This window comes from Panthera uncia, assembly GCF_023721935.1.
Source record: "Panthera uncia isolate 11264 chromosome B2 unlocalized genomic scaffold, Puncia_PCG_1.0 HiC_scaffold_24, whole genome shotgun sequence".
Classification (NCBI taxonomy): domain Eukaryota; kingdom Metazoa; phylum Chordata; class Mammalia; order Carnivora; family Felidae; genus Panthera; species Panthera uncia.
The window spans coordinates 30,811,554-30,826,515 of NW_026057580.1; positions in this window are offsets into that span (position 1 = coordinate 30,811,554).

Here is a 14,962-nt window from a genome sequence, read left to right on the forward strand (position 1 = left end):
GGAGACATAAAGTAGCTTTCTTACCAAAAACTAAGGGAGGGAGAGTAGCCAGAGAGATATAAAAATAGTGATAAAGATAGCTTTTGGGTCCCTGGCATTTGTATGTTTTGGTGAAGTTGAAATCTGGTTCTCATTGTTTCAAAGCACATAAGAACAGAATGCAAAATTCACAGCATTCCCCAAAAATAAAAACTCATAGAAAACCCTCCTCATCTCAGGATGAAAGTGTTAAAGTGTGAACCAAATAGGCTTTTTTTTTTTTTAATGTTGAGTAGAAAGGGAGAGAAAACAAAAACCATTGTGAACATGTTTTCTCATTAAAATAGAAGTCTTAAAAAACATTAAACATTTCTATTATTTCTTTCCAGGGCTGTTTATGACCTCTATTTGATTAGAATATAGAAAGGGAAAGGCTAACATACAGCACAGCTGGCCTGATGCTAGTGGCCATCATGAGATCAAAAACTATTGCTGAGTGTCTGAAAACTTAAGTATTTTCTGTCCTTTGTAACTACTCGGGCACTTAGAACAAGTTTGAGGTAGTCATCAGATTATTTGAAAAAGAAGAATGAGGGATATGTTTGATGTTCTTTTAAGACATTCATTTCACAGATAATAATTTTTCTTGATCACATACTATACATAGTTCTAGTCCTGCATTAGCTGCTCTTTGTTACTGGTGAATAATAATGCAATGACTTGATTTATATTAAAATAAATATAAACTGGTAGTGTTTTATTTTGCAGGTTCAATAAAATTTAGCAGGGACAGTAATGTAATAGACCTATGTCAACTTTCATTAGCTGTAGGTCCAACAATTAATATTTGTTTGTTAATCACTTTTTCATGTATTTTTTCAGTAATTTACATTATATATTTGTATAATTTGCTCCATAAGATATTTTTCTTTGTGAAAAAATTACTTACAAGTAGAAATAACTTATAATTTATATTAAAAGATTATGCAGAAAAGATTATAAGGCAAGGAAAACCATGATTTGGGGTCAATATTGATTAACTGTAAAATCGGGACAGAGATAATCCACAGGCATTTACAATTGCTATTCTTGAGTGATCATTTTAATGCTAACCTTCTTGGTATTGAATGCTTCCAGAAAATTTGTATTCAAGATCTATCAGGAAAAAAATGTTGATTTAACTTTTTTGGTACAGTGTCTTTGTTTAAACAAAATACTTTAATATTCCAGAAGGTAAACTTCTTTGCCCATTGCCCTCTGTATGCACTTTTCTTGCATGATTTCATTCCATCTCTATCAAGTTATATCCCTTCCTTCAAATTTTGGAATTTGTTATCAATTCTTTTATATATTTCCCACAAGGTCTTTCACAACAATCTGCATTTTAAGATGTCTAAAACACTCATTTCCCCGCCTTTCTCCTATTATATCCTTTTTCTTTACTTTATATCATGGCTAGGTCCTTCTCACTAGCAACCCTACTAGAATGAATGTCTTCCTAACCTTTCCTTATGCTAACTCATGAAACCAAGCACCAAGCATTGCCCTATTTTGCCATTATTTTGCCTGTTTATTTTCTTTTTTCTTTTTTTAAACTATTTTTTAAAATTTTTTAATGTTTATTTATTTTTGAGAGACAGAGTGTGGGCAGGGGCGGGGCAGAGAGAGAGGGAGACACAGAATCTGAAGCAAGGTCCAGGCTCTGAGCTTTCAGCACAGAGCCAGACTTGGGGCTTGAACTCACGAACTGTGAGATCATGACCTGAGCCGAAGTCGGACACTTAACGGACTGAGTCACCCAGGTCCCCTGCCTGTTTTTTTTTTTTTTTTTTTTAATAAGCATATTCTTTCAAGCCAGAAATCTAGTTGTAACACAATCTTTCCATTCTGTTTCCATTCTCACAATTTTTCTAATAGCCACAAAGGTGATCTATGCAAATACTTTTCAGTTTTCTTCCCCATCTAAAACTCTTTAATAGACCACAGCATTTACTAGATAAAGCCGGTATGCAACATCAACTATGCTAGTGCTAGAATAGATCTTCAGTCCTAACATTCTCCTACACCCTTCAAACTACAAGAAAGCCAAGTTACCCTTATAGTTTCCCAGGCATAAGATGGAATTTTTGCAGGTGTACCTTGGATTTTGCTTTTTCCGCTGCTTACAATTCTCTTTCGCCCCTCTTCCTGCATCTCCTTCATTTCCAACAAGGAACAGCCACCTCATCCTACAGGTAATTATACAAGTAATTACTTTTCCAAGAATTGATTTAGTCTTCCAGGCTGAGCACCACTCTACTGCCAAATGCATTATCTTCCATTGCCCTCAACTTTGTAAATAATAATTATTTGTCTATCTCACAAATTAGATTGTAGACTATTGTGGATGCTATTTAAGTCTCATTCTTCTTTATGTATCCTTTATATCCTCAGCCACCAGCACATTTTCGAAGTTAGAGATACCATAGAATATAATTTTCAGTGAGTGAATGAGAAGAGATACCCTTGTTTACTTATCTCAGTACAACTACATTTCTGTTACAATTTGAGTTACGGCTTATTTGAAATGTGCTATAACTTGTAAAATACATTCTGCTCACACATGTTTTTATTTTGCATAGAATATTTCCAAAAATAGCATGTCTTGCTATCACTTTTTTTGTTCATTTTACAAATGAATGTGGTTTAAATAAATTGAGTACATGAAATAGCATAAACGTATTCTTCTTGCAAGCTTATATTTGTAAGCATTGAGAACGTAATTCAATTCTGATCTTTCAAATTTTTTCTTTAATGCAACATATCAAATTTGTATATCTCCTTGAATACTTCTACTCTTCACAAATGTGACAGTTTGGAAATCTTTGAGATTCTGTATACTTACTATTTTTTGGTTTAGTTTTGCTTTAAATAAATTCATTTAAATTCAAGTTAGTTAATATACAGTGTAGTATCCGTTTCAGGACTAGAACCCAGTGATTCATCACTTACATATAACACCCAGAGATCATCCCAACAGGTGCCCTCCTTAGTGCCCATCACCATTTAGCCCATCCCCCCATCCAACATCTTTTAGCAACCCTCAGTTTGTACTCTATTTACAAGTCTCTTATGGTTTACATCCCTCTCTGTTTTTATCTTATCTTTCCCTCCCTTCCCCTATGTTCATCTGTTTTGTTTCTTAAATTCCACATGAGTGAAATCATATGATATTTGTGTTCCTCTGATTGCCTTATTTAGCTTAGCAGAATACACTCTAGTTCCACCGACATTGTTGCAAATGGCAAGATTTTATTCTTTTTGATCATCAAGTAATATTCCATTGAATATGTATACTTCCATTGAATATGTATACATACATATGAATATGTATGTATTCTTTATCCATTCATCAGTCAATAGCTATTTGGGCTCTTTCCGTACTTTGGCTATTGTAGATAGCACTGCTATAAACATTGGGGTGCATGTGCTCTTTTGAATCAGAATTTTTGTGTATACCTACTGTTAAAGGAAATATAATGAATCTATATATCCTTGGGAAAGGAATCTAATGAATTCCATAAACAAGATGATATAATCCAGATGCATATGATCAGGTAAGGAATTCTTTCCATGGGGAGAATGCTGGCTATGCATTAACTCAGCAACTCTAAGAAGGTCCAGGGGCCTCTACCTGTTTTGCTACTGGGGCAAAATTTAAACCAGAGAAATCACAGTGATAAATACAGATTTTTTTTTCTTTCTTCCTTTGAATCATTTTAGGTTTACAGGAATTTTCAAATATCATAGAAGATTCCTGTATACCCTTCACTCAGCTTCCCTTAATGTTAATATCTTTTATAACAGTAGTACACAACCATATAAAAAGTAACTTTAATACAATATCATTAACTAAACTGAAAACTTTATTCAAAGTACATCAGTTTTTCCACTTGTCATTTTGTGTTCCAGGGCCCAATCCAGAATCTCATATTAGATCTGGTTGTCATATTTCCTTAGTTTTCTGAATGCTGAGACAGTTCTTCAGTCTTTCCTGGTCTTTCATGACCTTGACACCTTTGAAGACCACAGATCAGTTATTTTGCAGTGTCCCTCAAGCTCAATTTGTCTAATGTTTTCTCATGATCAGATTGAGGCTATGCAATTTTGGCCAGAATACCAAAGAAGTGAGGCTTCTTATGCATCATGTACCAGGGGACATTTTACTGATGTGTCTTATTACTTTTGATGTGACTCTTGGTCACTTGTTAAAGTAGTATCTGCCAGACTTCTCTACCATATGGTATATATTTTTTCCCCTGGGTGATTAAAAAAATTTTTTTGTGGGATACATTTTGAACTTTGGAATCTTTTATTTTCCTCAAACTTGTGTTCACTAATTTTGCATCCATTGGATGTTCTTGCCTACAATAATTATTACTGTGTTATTCTAATGGTGATTTTCTATTCTCCCCCTTCCTGTGTTCATTAACTGAAATTTTTCGGTAAGGAAAAAATATTCTTTAATTGAAATTCTTCTATAAGGTAAACTTGGCTTTTCTCCTCAGTTTATTTATTTATGTTAGTATGAATTCATGGATATTTATTTTATTCTATGGGGTAGGATACAATGCTACTGTTATTTGATTTGTTTCCAAGCTTGTTCCAGCTTTCACAGTTGTGGTCACTTTCATGTTGGCTATCCTGCTTTTGAAATATGCTTTCATATATTTTTGAGGACTTTCTTACTTTCTGACACTATGAGATGCTTCTGGTTCATTTTGTTCCTTCTCTAACACAGCTCTGGACTCAACTAACTCTCGAAGGAGTCATGGTTCCTTTTATTGGAAAGTGATATTTAAAAGCAAAGATTTGGGACCTTTACATGTTCTATGCTCATTTTTATTCTTGTGTCAATTTTTTTGAGCCTCCAGAGGATTGAGCTAGGAGATATAAGTATAGATACTAAGTCATACATACTTATATTAATATATGTTTGTATTTGTGTTTGCTTCATGAACATCAGACTTACAAATGAGGTAGGAAGTGTTAATTTTTCTTCTACTTTTTGGAAAAATTTAGTAGAATTGATGTTATTTTTTTCTTAAATGTTGGTGGAATTCACCAGTGAAATATCCCTGGAGTTTCCTCTTGGAGAAGGATTTTTTTAATTTTTTAAAAATTTTATTTTAGAGAGAGAGAGAGCACAAGATGAAAAGAGTGAGAGGCAGAGGGAGAGAGAGAGAAAGAGAGAGAGAGAGAAAGAAAGAATCTTAAGCAGGCTCCACACTCAGAACAGAGCCCCACATTGGGCTCAATCTACTGATCCTGGGATCATGACCTGAGCCGAAAACAAGAATAGGACTCTCAACTGACTGAGCCACCCAGGCACCCCCTTTTATAAATTGAATTAAATTTTATTGGAGAGAGAGAGAGAGAGAGACAGATAAAGTTTTTAATTAAAGATGTTACTTTCTTTAATAAATATATTACACACATAGTCTAGACAAGAAGTAGAAGAAAGAAGAAGAATAAAAAGTGTTTCTCCACTATCTGTCTTAATTTTAAGAAGCATTTTCAGAAATCCAACGGAATAAATTCATTGAGAAAAAGTTAGTTTCATAATCATGTGTAACTGCAATGTAATCTAAGAAATGTAATTTTTACCTGGATACATTGCCACAAATACAAAAGTTTTATTACTAACTAGGAAGAAATGAATGGCATTGGTGAGGCAATTAGTTTCTTCCCCTCAGTAATATTAGTAATTAGTTAAACAATATTAGTAATTAGCCAGAATACTATATTAACCACAGAGGGTCTGAAGTACCAGTGGGTCAATCTTGATGAATATTCAATAAATATTTAAGTATAATAAACTGGAGCATGAACTTCAGATAAAAATGGCTTTGTGAATTACAATTGTGTTGTGACATGATGAGGATGAATAAAGGTTCAGGAAGAGATTCTATGCTAAGAACATATAACTAGTAGAGCACCTAATCTAAACAACAACCAAAGCTGTGACACTGAAGCAGAGTGTAATAATTTCTACTGCATACTAGATAGGTTTCCAGTAGAGACTTCTTATAACTCTTGACACATCCAAGAGTATCAGTTACAGAGGACGAATGATTTTGTGTGTAAACAATGGAGAGACACCTTTTTTTCCGGTTCTCGTTTATGTTATAGAAACTGGAATGTGGAAATCTAGAATGACAACGTTTTATTCTGTTTTTATGCTTAGTGTTCTGAAATATCACAGTGATATGCTTTGGTGGGGATCTTTTTTATTTATATGGTATGCATTCAGTGGACTCCTGTACTTGCTTTTATTACTACTTGGATAATTTCCTCTGCATATTTTATGTGGAAATTATATTATTTCAATATTTTGCCTCCCAGCAGGTCTTCCTATTGTCTTTTCTACTATTTTCATTTTTGTATTTTTCTTCTCTTTTTTCCTTTTTAAAAGACAGTCCCAAATTTACCATGAATTAAACTTTTTTCCTATCATATTTTACACAATATTATATCTACTTTGGTTTTGCATATATTTAAATTTTATTTTCAAGGCTTTTTTACCCCTCTTATCTGTGTGTCTTATTTTCCTAGACATCCTATCTTGTTTTATGAGTGTAACAATATCTGTAATATTTGAGGGTATTATTAACTATGTTACACAAATATGTTTCATTTTTTCTTGCTTTCTGTATTTCTCTGTTATATCTTAGTTGTTATCTCCCATCTTTCTTTTGTAAGAGCTTTTGAAATCCTCGATTATTCTCGGATCATTGCCATATTTAGAAAATAGTCTTTGTTTTCTTGGATAAGATTTGTCAATAGAGAGTCTAATATTAAGGTGATCTAGCACGGGGATTGGCCATTTTTGTTGAAAGATTCTCAAATGTTAGAGTTGGTGGTCTCTTAGGCTTTCCAGTTTTTCCAAAAGGGATTCTTTTATTACTAGACAATTTTGAAGGTGACAGCTAGCATTCTGGAAGCTAATCAAGAAAAATGCTGGATTTTTAAGCATTCCATGTACAGAATTATTATTTATTTCCTTTCCTTCTTTCAACTGGGTATGTTTTCCCAAAGTTGAGAATCCCTTGTTCAAGTTCCACTAACAATAATACTTGTCTTCTATCACTGTGAAGTAGTCAAATAGACTGTTTGTGTTGGAGGCAATCTATTTGGAATCCAACTATAACTTAAATTATCTTTCACCAATTCTCTGTTTAGTGCCATTCAATGACATATTTTCTTTTTTTTGAGTTTTTTTTTATATTTTTAAATTTTTTAATATGAAATTTATTGTCAAATTGGTTTCCATACAACACCCAGTTTTTCAAAGGTACTGTTACCTACATTTCTTATGACCTTCTTGGATTTTGTGGCACAAACAATTTTATATATTATTGACTTTCTGTGCTGAAGGTTCTTATTTAAAAAAAAAGAAAAAGCAGATTTAAGTCAATTATCACTCATCCATCTGCAAAATATCATAAACAAATAATTTGACATTTTTTTATCTACTCTGGTCACCTCTAAGTTCTCATTGTCCTTGTCTCTTTATGTTGTTTTTATTGTATTCTAAGTGTAGGATTTGAGAATGGAGTAGAGATAAACATGTTTTATCCTCCAGCTCTAACTGCAATTATGAATAGATGTGATTTTCTTCCTTATTAGTTCTTTTCTTCTATGTCGAGAAGTCGAGCATCAGTGTCGAGCATCAGTGCAGGAAATCTGTGTTTACTGCCACAGAAACATTAGAAAAATAGTGAAAAAGCCAATTAATTCTGTCTTTACAATCCTCCTTCATTATTTCTTAGTGTTTCTAATAATTATGTGTAGGGAAATGTTTTATATTTCTAAATCCTAGTACTTCTATATGAGTAGGTCAAAATATGTTCTACAACTTTGATATGTGAAAATGCCTGTTGGTGTTCTCGTTTCTCTTACCTAAGGATTAACATAATTAAAAAAAAATTAATGTTTGTTTATTTTTGAGAGAGACAGAGACAGAATGCGAGTGGGTTGGGACAGAGGGAGAGGGAGGCACAGAATCTGAAGAAGGCTCCAGACTCTGAGATGTCAGCACAGAGCGCGACGTGGGGCTCGAACTCAGGAGCTGTGAGATCATGACCTAAGCTGAAGTCAGGTGCTCAACTGACTGAGCCACCCAGGCGCCCAGGATTAACATAATTTTTAAGACAGTGAAGGAGAAGGGAGTAAAGCAGAAATATAAAGAATAGAGATAGGTGGTATTGGAATGCTTGAGAGAGATTCTGTGTCTAGTCTCCCTTCAGCCTTTTTGTCACTGGAGCAAGAATATGATATAACCTCTAGGAACATTTAGTGAAATTTGAGAGTGGAGAAAATTTTGTTTCTTCACTCCCTGCTAGTACTCTGGAAGGTGAGAACTTGGCAGAAATTCCCAGCACCTCTTTGGTGTGACAACACCGTGAGTGTGTGAACAGGAGGAAAAGGTACCTGCCACAGGTTTACCAAACCTCTTGTTACCCTAGAGTTGGATGAGGAAAGAGCTAAATATTCCTGTGACACTCAAAAACATGGATCATTTAATAAAAGGGAGAACCTTCAGATCTTGAAGGAGACTTAGCTGCCCAGATCCCGAATGGGCAGGCACCACCAATGACCAGATGCTTTTCTTGGTGCCATAACAGAATATAAACTTCCAGAAACATAAACAGTGTCCTAGGAAGGAAAAGCAGCTAGGAAATAATTGAACTGAAGCTCATATTAACAAGGCATAATAAAGCAAGTCTGTTTATACTGAATTGACTACAGTTTTTATTTTTTTTGGATTTTACAAAAATGAGGAAAAAGTTGTGATTTAGTTATCAAAAAATAAAGTCCTATTTTCTTTGCCACCTGGTTGTTGTTGTTACTATCATTATTATTTTATTATTATTATTCTAAAAATCATATCTGTTGTGTGTCATGCTCAGAGAACTGAATATGCTGAGATTTCAAAATGAGTGTCAGATAAAAAGTTGTGGTTGGAACATGAGGGTGTTCAGACACTGCTAATAAGTACAAGGCAGAACTGTGGTTAACAGTCCATGATAGTTAATTTTGTGCATCAGCTTGAAGGGTGTTTTGGGATGAGATTAACATTTAAATGGGTGAACTTTGAGTAAAGCAGATTGCTCTCCATTATGTGAGTAGGCCTCATTCAATCAGTTGAGGTTTGAATAAAACAAAAAGACAGACCCTCCTGTGCAAGAGGAAATTTTCTATTGGACTGTTTTCTGACTGGACCTGGAAAGGCAGCTCTCCTGAGTCTCTGCCTTTCAGCTTTTGGACTAGAACTGCACTGTTAGCTCTCCTAAGTCTTGAGCCTACCACCCACACTGCAGGATTGGGGCCATCCAGCCTCCATAATCATGTAAGACAGTTCCTTACAATAAATCTCTTTCTATATGTGGAATCCTATTGGTTCTGTTTCCTTGGAAAACCCTGCCTGATACACAGGGATTAATCCACTTGTATTTAACTGTCAAATGAGAGATTATCATCACTCGATATTTGCTATATTATCCCAAGATATGCTACATGATGTAAGTAAATTTGAAATGATTAGGTATGCTCATATGATATTTTCATAGTAAGTCCATAATGAAAGATTAAGGTGTGTCCAATAGGTCTTCAATTGAAAATACTTGATGCCATGTGGTACAGCCATATCTTCCCATAAAATAGTCCTAGAAATCTCTGTCAAGAATGAATTTAGGATTAGAAGGATCACTTGTGTAACCCAGTATGACATTTCTTATGCTCTCATAGAGATGATTTCATTTGGCAAAAAGATTTATGCAGCCTCTAAGAACACAAGGCAGATGACAAGTGCTGCTAATAATTGATATGGTCACTATTCAGATAGCAAGCCAGGATTCAGAAAAAAACTCTTCCATTTGCCCAGGCTCTGCCCCACAGAGCAGCAGAACAACAGATCAATTCAGTCAATTTCGTCCCACATCCCAATGATTTGTGGAGAAATTGAACCATTTTTAAGTCTCACATTAGATTAAACTATTAGCGGAATCTGGTAGTTTAAAATTTTGCCGTATTAATACTAATAGGTAAGATAATTTTATTACACTGTAAAGCACATTGAATGTTGAAATGTTGTTCTCCTGATGAATGAAACTGTTAAAAATAATAATCATTTTAATATATTAGCAAGATAATGCGAACACAGGAATATGATTTGCCTCATAAGCACATAGAAATTTCCAAGGAAATATGAAAATAGAAAGAAACAAAAAAGCTATCTCTGTGAAAGACTCTGCAAATGGTTAACAGCCAGATGTCAGAAGCTTTAAGCATAGGTTGAGCAATCTATAATTTTTTCCGTCAATAAGTCTATTCCTATCTCTACACACATGTGAGGTGAGGACACAATAAAACTACTTAAAATGGTTTCTTGAAGAGAACACATTTTATGTCTGTTTTGTTCCTTGTACCCTAAAATGTTCTCTAACTCCACATAAAACCTCACTGCATTCTAGTTTTTCCGTACAAGCATTTAGTGGCCAGGGTCTATCTGGAAGAAAAGAAAATCCTTCCATTTTTGGTGTAGATCCAAAATATCCCCCTGGAAGGTAAAATGCATTTTTCCTTTGCTTGGTTGTAGCTCAGTAACAGTGAAATGTTGTGGTGACATTTTATTATTTCTTATTTATTTATTCGTTTATGTATGTATGTATGTATTTATTTATTTATTTATTGATAGAGGGAAAGCTGTATTTCCATCATGTAAATTAATTTAACATATAAATTCAGTTTGGGATTCACCTCATACATGTAAGCAAACTGCCACCCCAACACACTGACATGATGAATCCCATTCCCTGCACTTTTCTTGCTGAAAAAATGTGCGTAGAGATTCTGTGTTTAAGCTGGGGACTCTCAAATGTATTGTCATTATTTTTACTGTTTATCTTTTCTTATTAGACTCTACGTTTATGAAGACAAGAGAACATATTTACTTGTTTAAGGATGTATCCCTAGCATAATGCCTAGTGCCTGTCACAGAGTAGGTTCTGGATAAATGCTTATTGATTGATGATTGACTGAGCACCTATTCTCTCATACATATTATATTTATTCCACTTTCTTATTCATCCTGCTCCTTTTCCATAAATATACTTTCCTCAGTGCACAACATATTTTCTGATTGGCTTATTTAACTGATAGTAAATTTGAAATACAGGTATTTTTTTGTCCTTTTTTTCACTGCAATTGGATTTTTGCTATGCTATGCACTAAAAGATAAAACCAACAATAATTAATTATGTGCTAGCTCTAAGAAGCAGTACAAGGTACTATGGAGATACAAAAATTTATAATCCACGGTAAAGTTAAATCCATAAAAAGTCTAATCTAGTTGACATAATAATATTTAATCAACTGAAGGATCATTTGAAAAGTAAAAGGTTTAAGTAACAGTTCAAAACAAAGATAGAAAATCTGTAAAAATATGAAATTAACTTTACTTCTGGTATCAAATTGAGCCAAAATTGCAGTAGAAATTTGAATAAAAGTAATATCTTAGCATTTTACAAATCAAGGAAATCATCACAGAGGAGATGGACTGTGACCTCTTTTAAAGAATGTTGAGAATTGTGTAGGCACACAGGTTCCAAAACAGCAGCAACTCACTTCATATTTAGAATTTGAATTTCCTTGTCTATTTACCTTATTTAAGTTTTTATTGTGTAGAATAAACCCCAAATAAAACTTGGTTTTAGATACTTTTAAACCTAGAAGAGGTTTTCTAACTAAGACCACCTTCTAACATATATCATTATATTTGTTAGGTACCATTTCAAAAGTCAGATTTTTCTAAGTCCCATCTCATTATTATTCTTTATTCATACCTCATTGAGGTTTGATTGGGCCACAAAAATGACATTTTTCCTTTTCCTGCCATGTCCCAAACTGACCAAGAAACAGACATAAAGGATAATATACCTACAGATCTACACATCGTTTTCATTATTGAGATTGTTGATAAAGCACAGTGTGATCTAGGCATGCTGCAGTAATGGATTTCCTAACATTGAAAAAGGACATTGAAAGATTTCTGACCTATTCACATGGCATGCTAGGCAACCACAGGCCTTCCAGTCTGGGGACTAGTACTTGGATAACTTATGACATGAAAAAGCAGCCCACAAAGCAGTCCTCTGTTCAGGAAGACAAATCCTGAAAACAAGAAGAAATAAGAAGCTGAGATATGCCCACTACCTCTTTAATTAACCAATAAAAGAGATCACCTGTCTATTCAGAGTAGGAGTAAATGGGAGAGAAGGAAGGGCAGGAGCTAGGAGTGCCACGTTAATGGATAACCATCCACACAGAAGAAAACATCGAAAGTAGGAATAAAATTTTCCATGAGTACTTTTAAAAAAATAAAAATTTAATGTTTATTTATTTTTGAGAGAGAGAGAGGAAGAGAGGCAGAGTGTGAGGGGGGGAGGGGCAGAGAGAGACAGAGACACAGAATCCAAAGCAGGTACCAGGCTTTGAGCTGTCAGACAGAACCGAGCCCTAAATGGGGCTCCAACCCACCAACTGAACCATGAGATCATGACCTAGGCAGAATTCAGAGGCTCAACTGACTGAGCTACCCAGGCGCCCCTTCCCTGAGCACTTACATGTCTCTTCCTCCAGATCATTTGCTTCTGATGGAGCTAGGATTTTTGGTTGCTTTTGTTTGTTTATTTGCTTGCTTGATTTAATTTCAGAATGAAGTGCACTGTAATGACAAGACCATTAGTTTTGATGTAAGGAAAATATGGATTCATATTAATCAATTCTTGGCCTAACAAGTTTTACTCAATATTTTACAATGGTATGATTTAAACGAACCTTTTAAAATTGGAGAACATATCAGATGTATTTCCTCCAATATGATTAATTTGTATACTCTTAGTCTTTTCTTAGAATCATTCAGAAAATTTAAATATATGATAACGTTTAAAATACCCTCTTAGGTGACTACACTCAATAGTATATCTTGGAAAGTACTACTTTTCCTTTGAGTATTTGGTTCTGAGAATCAATTAATACCATGTGTGTGTGTGCCTGTATATACGTGCTTAACTGGATTTACTTTTGTGAATAAAAATGGAAAGCCTCCCTAAAGAGGTGACATGTGAGCTGGATAGTTAAAATGAATTAAGCATGTGAAGACAGAACTGGTATAAGAACTCATGGAAGCTACACAAGGCTTGGCTTTATTAAGGAACTGAGAAAGAATGTCAATGGGACAGGATTAGACTGAGTTAGAGTAGCAATACTAAGGAGTAAAGTTGGAGAATTAGTCAGAATGGAGTTAATCAGACTTATTGATCATGGAAAGAAGTGTAGATTTTATTTTAAGAGCAATAAAAACCCATTGAAGGCTTTAAGCATGGCAATGAAAGAATCTAATTTACATTTTTAAAGGGGTGTTTCTCTATACAAGGCTGAATGGATAAGAGAAAAACAAAGTGGAATGAGGGATTTTATTAGTCAAGAGGAAGCAGATTTTGGTTTGGATGAGTAAAAAGTTCACTAAAGACTTTGGTATTCCTTTAATATTTTATAGCAGCTTCCCTACCAGGGAAAATCTTACTTAGTTTCAAGTTTCAGCATTAAGATGCTACTAAGAGAAAAGATTAAATTATCAAAAGAATAAACGTGAGGACAATGGCAATTTTTATGGAAAACTTGGTCTCTGCAAGTTCCTTTTTAAAATTGTTTTTTGTTAATATAAGAGTCTTTTAAAATGAAAACTATAAAGGACATCAGTAAATCTATAATTAAGATTATTTTTTTCCATTGAAATGGGCCCGTATCTGTTAATAAGATTAATGTATATTTTTTGGTGATACTCTTAACTTTTGTAATTCTTATAGTTGTGATGTGCTTGAATTAAGCTAATTTAGGAGAAAAATAAATGAAATTTTCAAAGATACAACTTTGCATTGAATTATTCACTTTTTATTCATTTCCATGAAGCCTGATGTGAGTCAGAGTAAAGACAAAAACAAAAAACAGTAACAACAACCAAAAAATCCCAATGTTATCATTTAGTTGTTATCTGAGGCAACAGAGTTGATACATCATAAGTAAGGGCTAGATAACATGGAAGGAAAGCTAAAACAAGGTTAAAGAAAAACTCCATGTGGATTAAGACTATGAGAATAAGTTAGAGAAGCCAGAATACTCCCTACAATTTATTCAGTTATTTACTTTTTACCCACTTGTACCTAAAATAGGATCCATCAAGATTAAACATATAAACGAGTTAAACACATGCACATACATACACACAAATGAAACCTGATTCTCTGACTCCACACAGGGCAGAAAACAGCAATACAGTAACTGAGCCATTGGGCAGCCCCTAATCAGACATCATGAAACGAATCACTGGTGTTCTCCATGAAAGATACAAGGAATTTGACAGGGATTTCTCCCTCAGAGGCCTCCTCTGTGCCTGTCCCTGCCACATCTACACATTAAGAATAGTTGAAACAACCCCCATGCAGCATATAGGAAAAGCACTACCATCAATGTATTTCTCTAAGTTAGATTCCAGGCACTTGTGAGAGGTTAAGTAGAAAAATATGTTAGATCACAAGAATTATTTGGAGGTCTACTTTTCACATAACAAATTGATGATACCTGCTTATTTTACTTCTTTTTTTTAATGTTTATTTATTTTTGAGATAATGTGAGAGAGCTGTCAGCCCGGAGCCCAACATGGGGCTTGAACTCATGAACTGTGAAATCATGACCTGAGCCAAAGTCAGATGCTTAACCAACTGAGCCACTTAGGCACCCCTCTCCTTCTGTGTAAAGTTACAAATCCAAAGAAAACAGAGAGTACTTGAAAATTCATTGGAGTGTCATCAAAATTTAGAAAGTCTGTAGAACAACTTTAAATGAATAAAATCTTTCCTAAAGATATAAAAAGGTAACATTA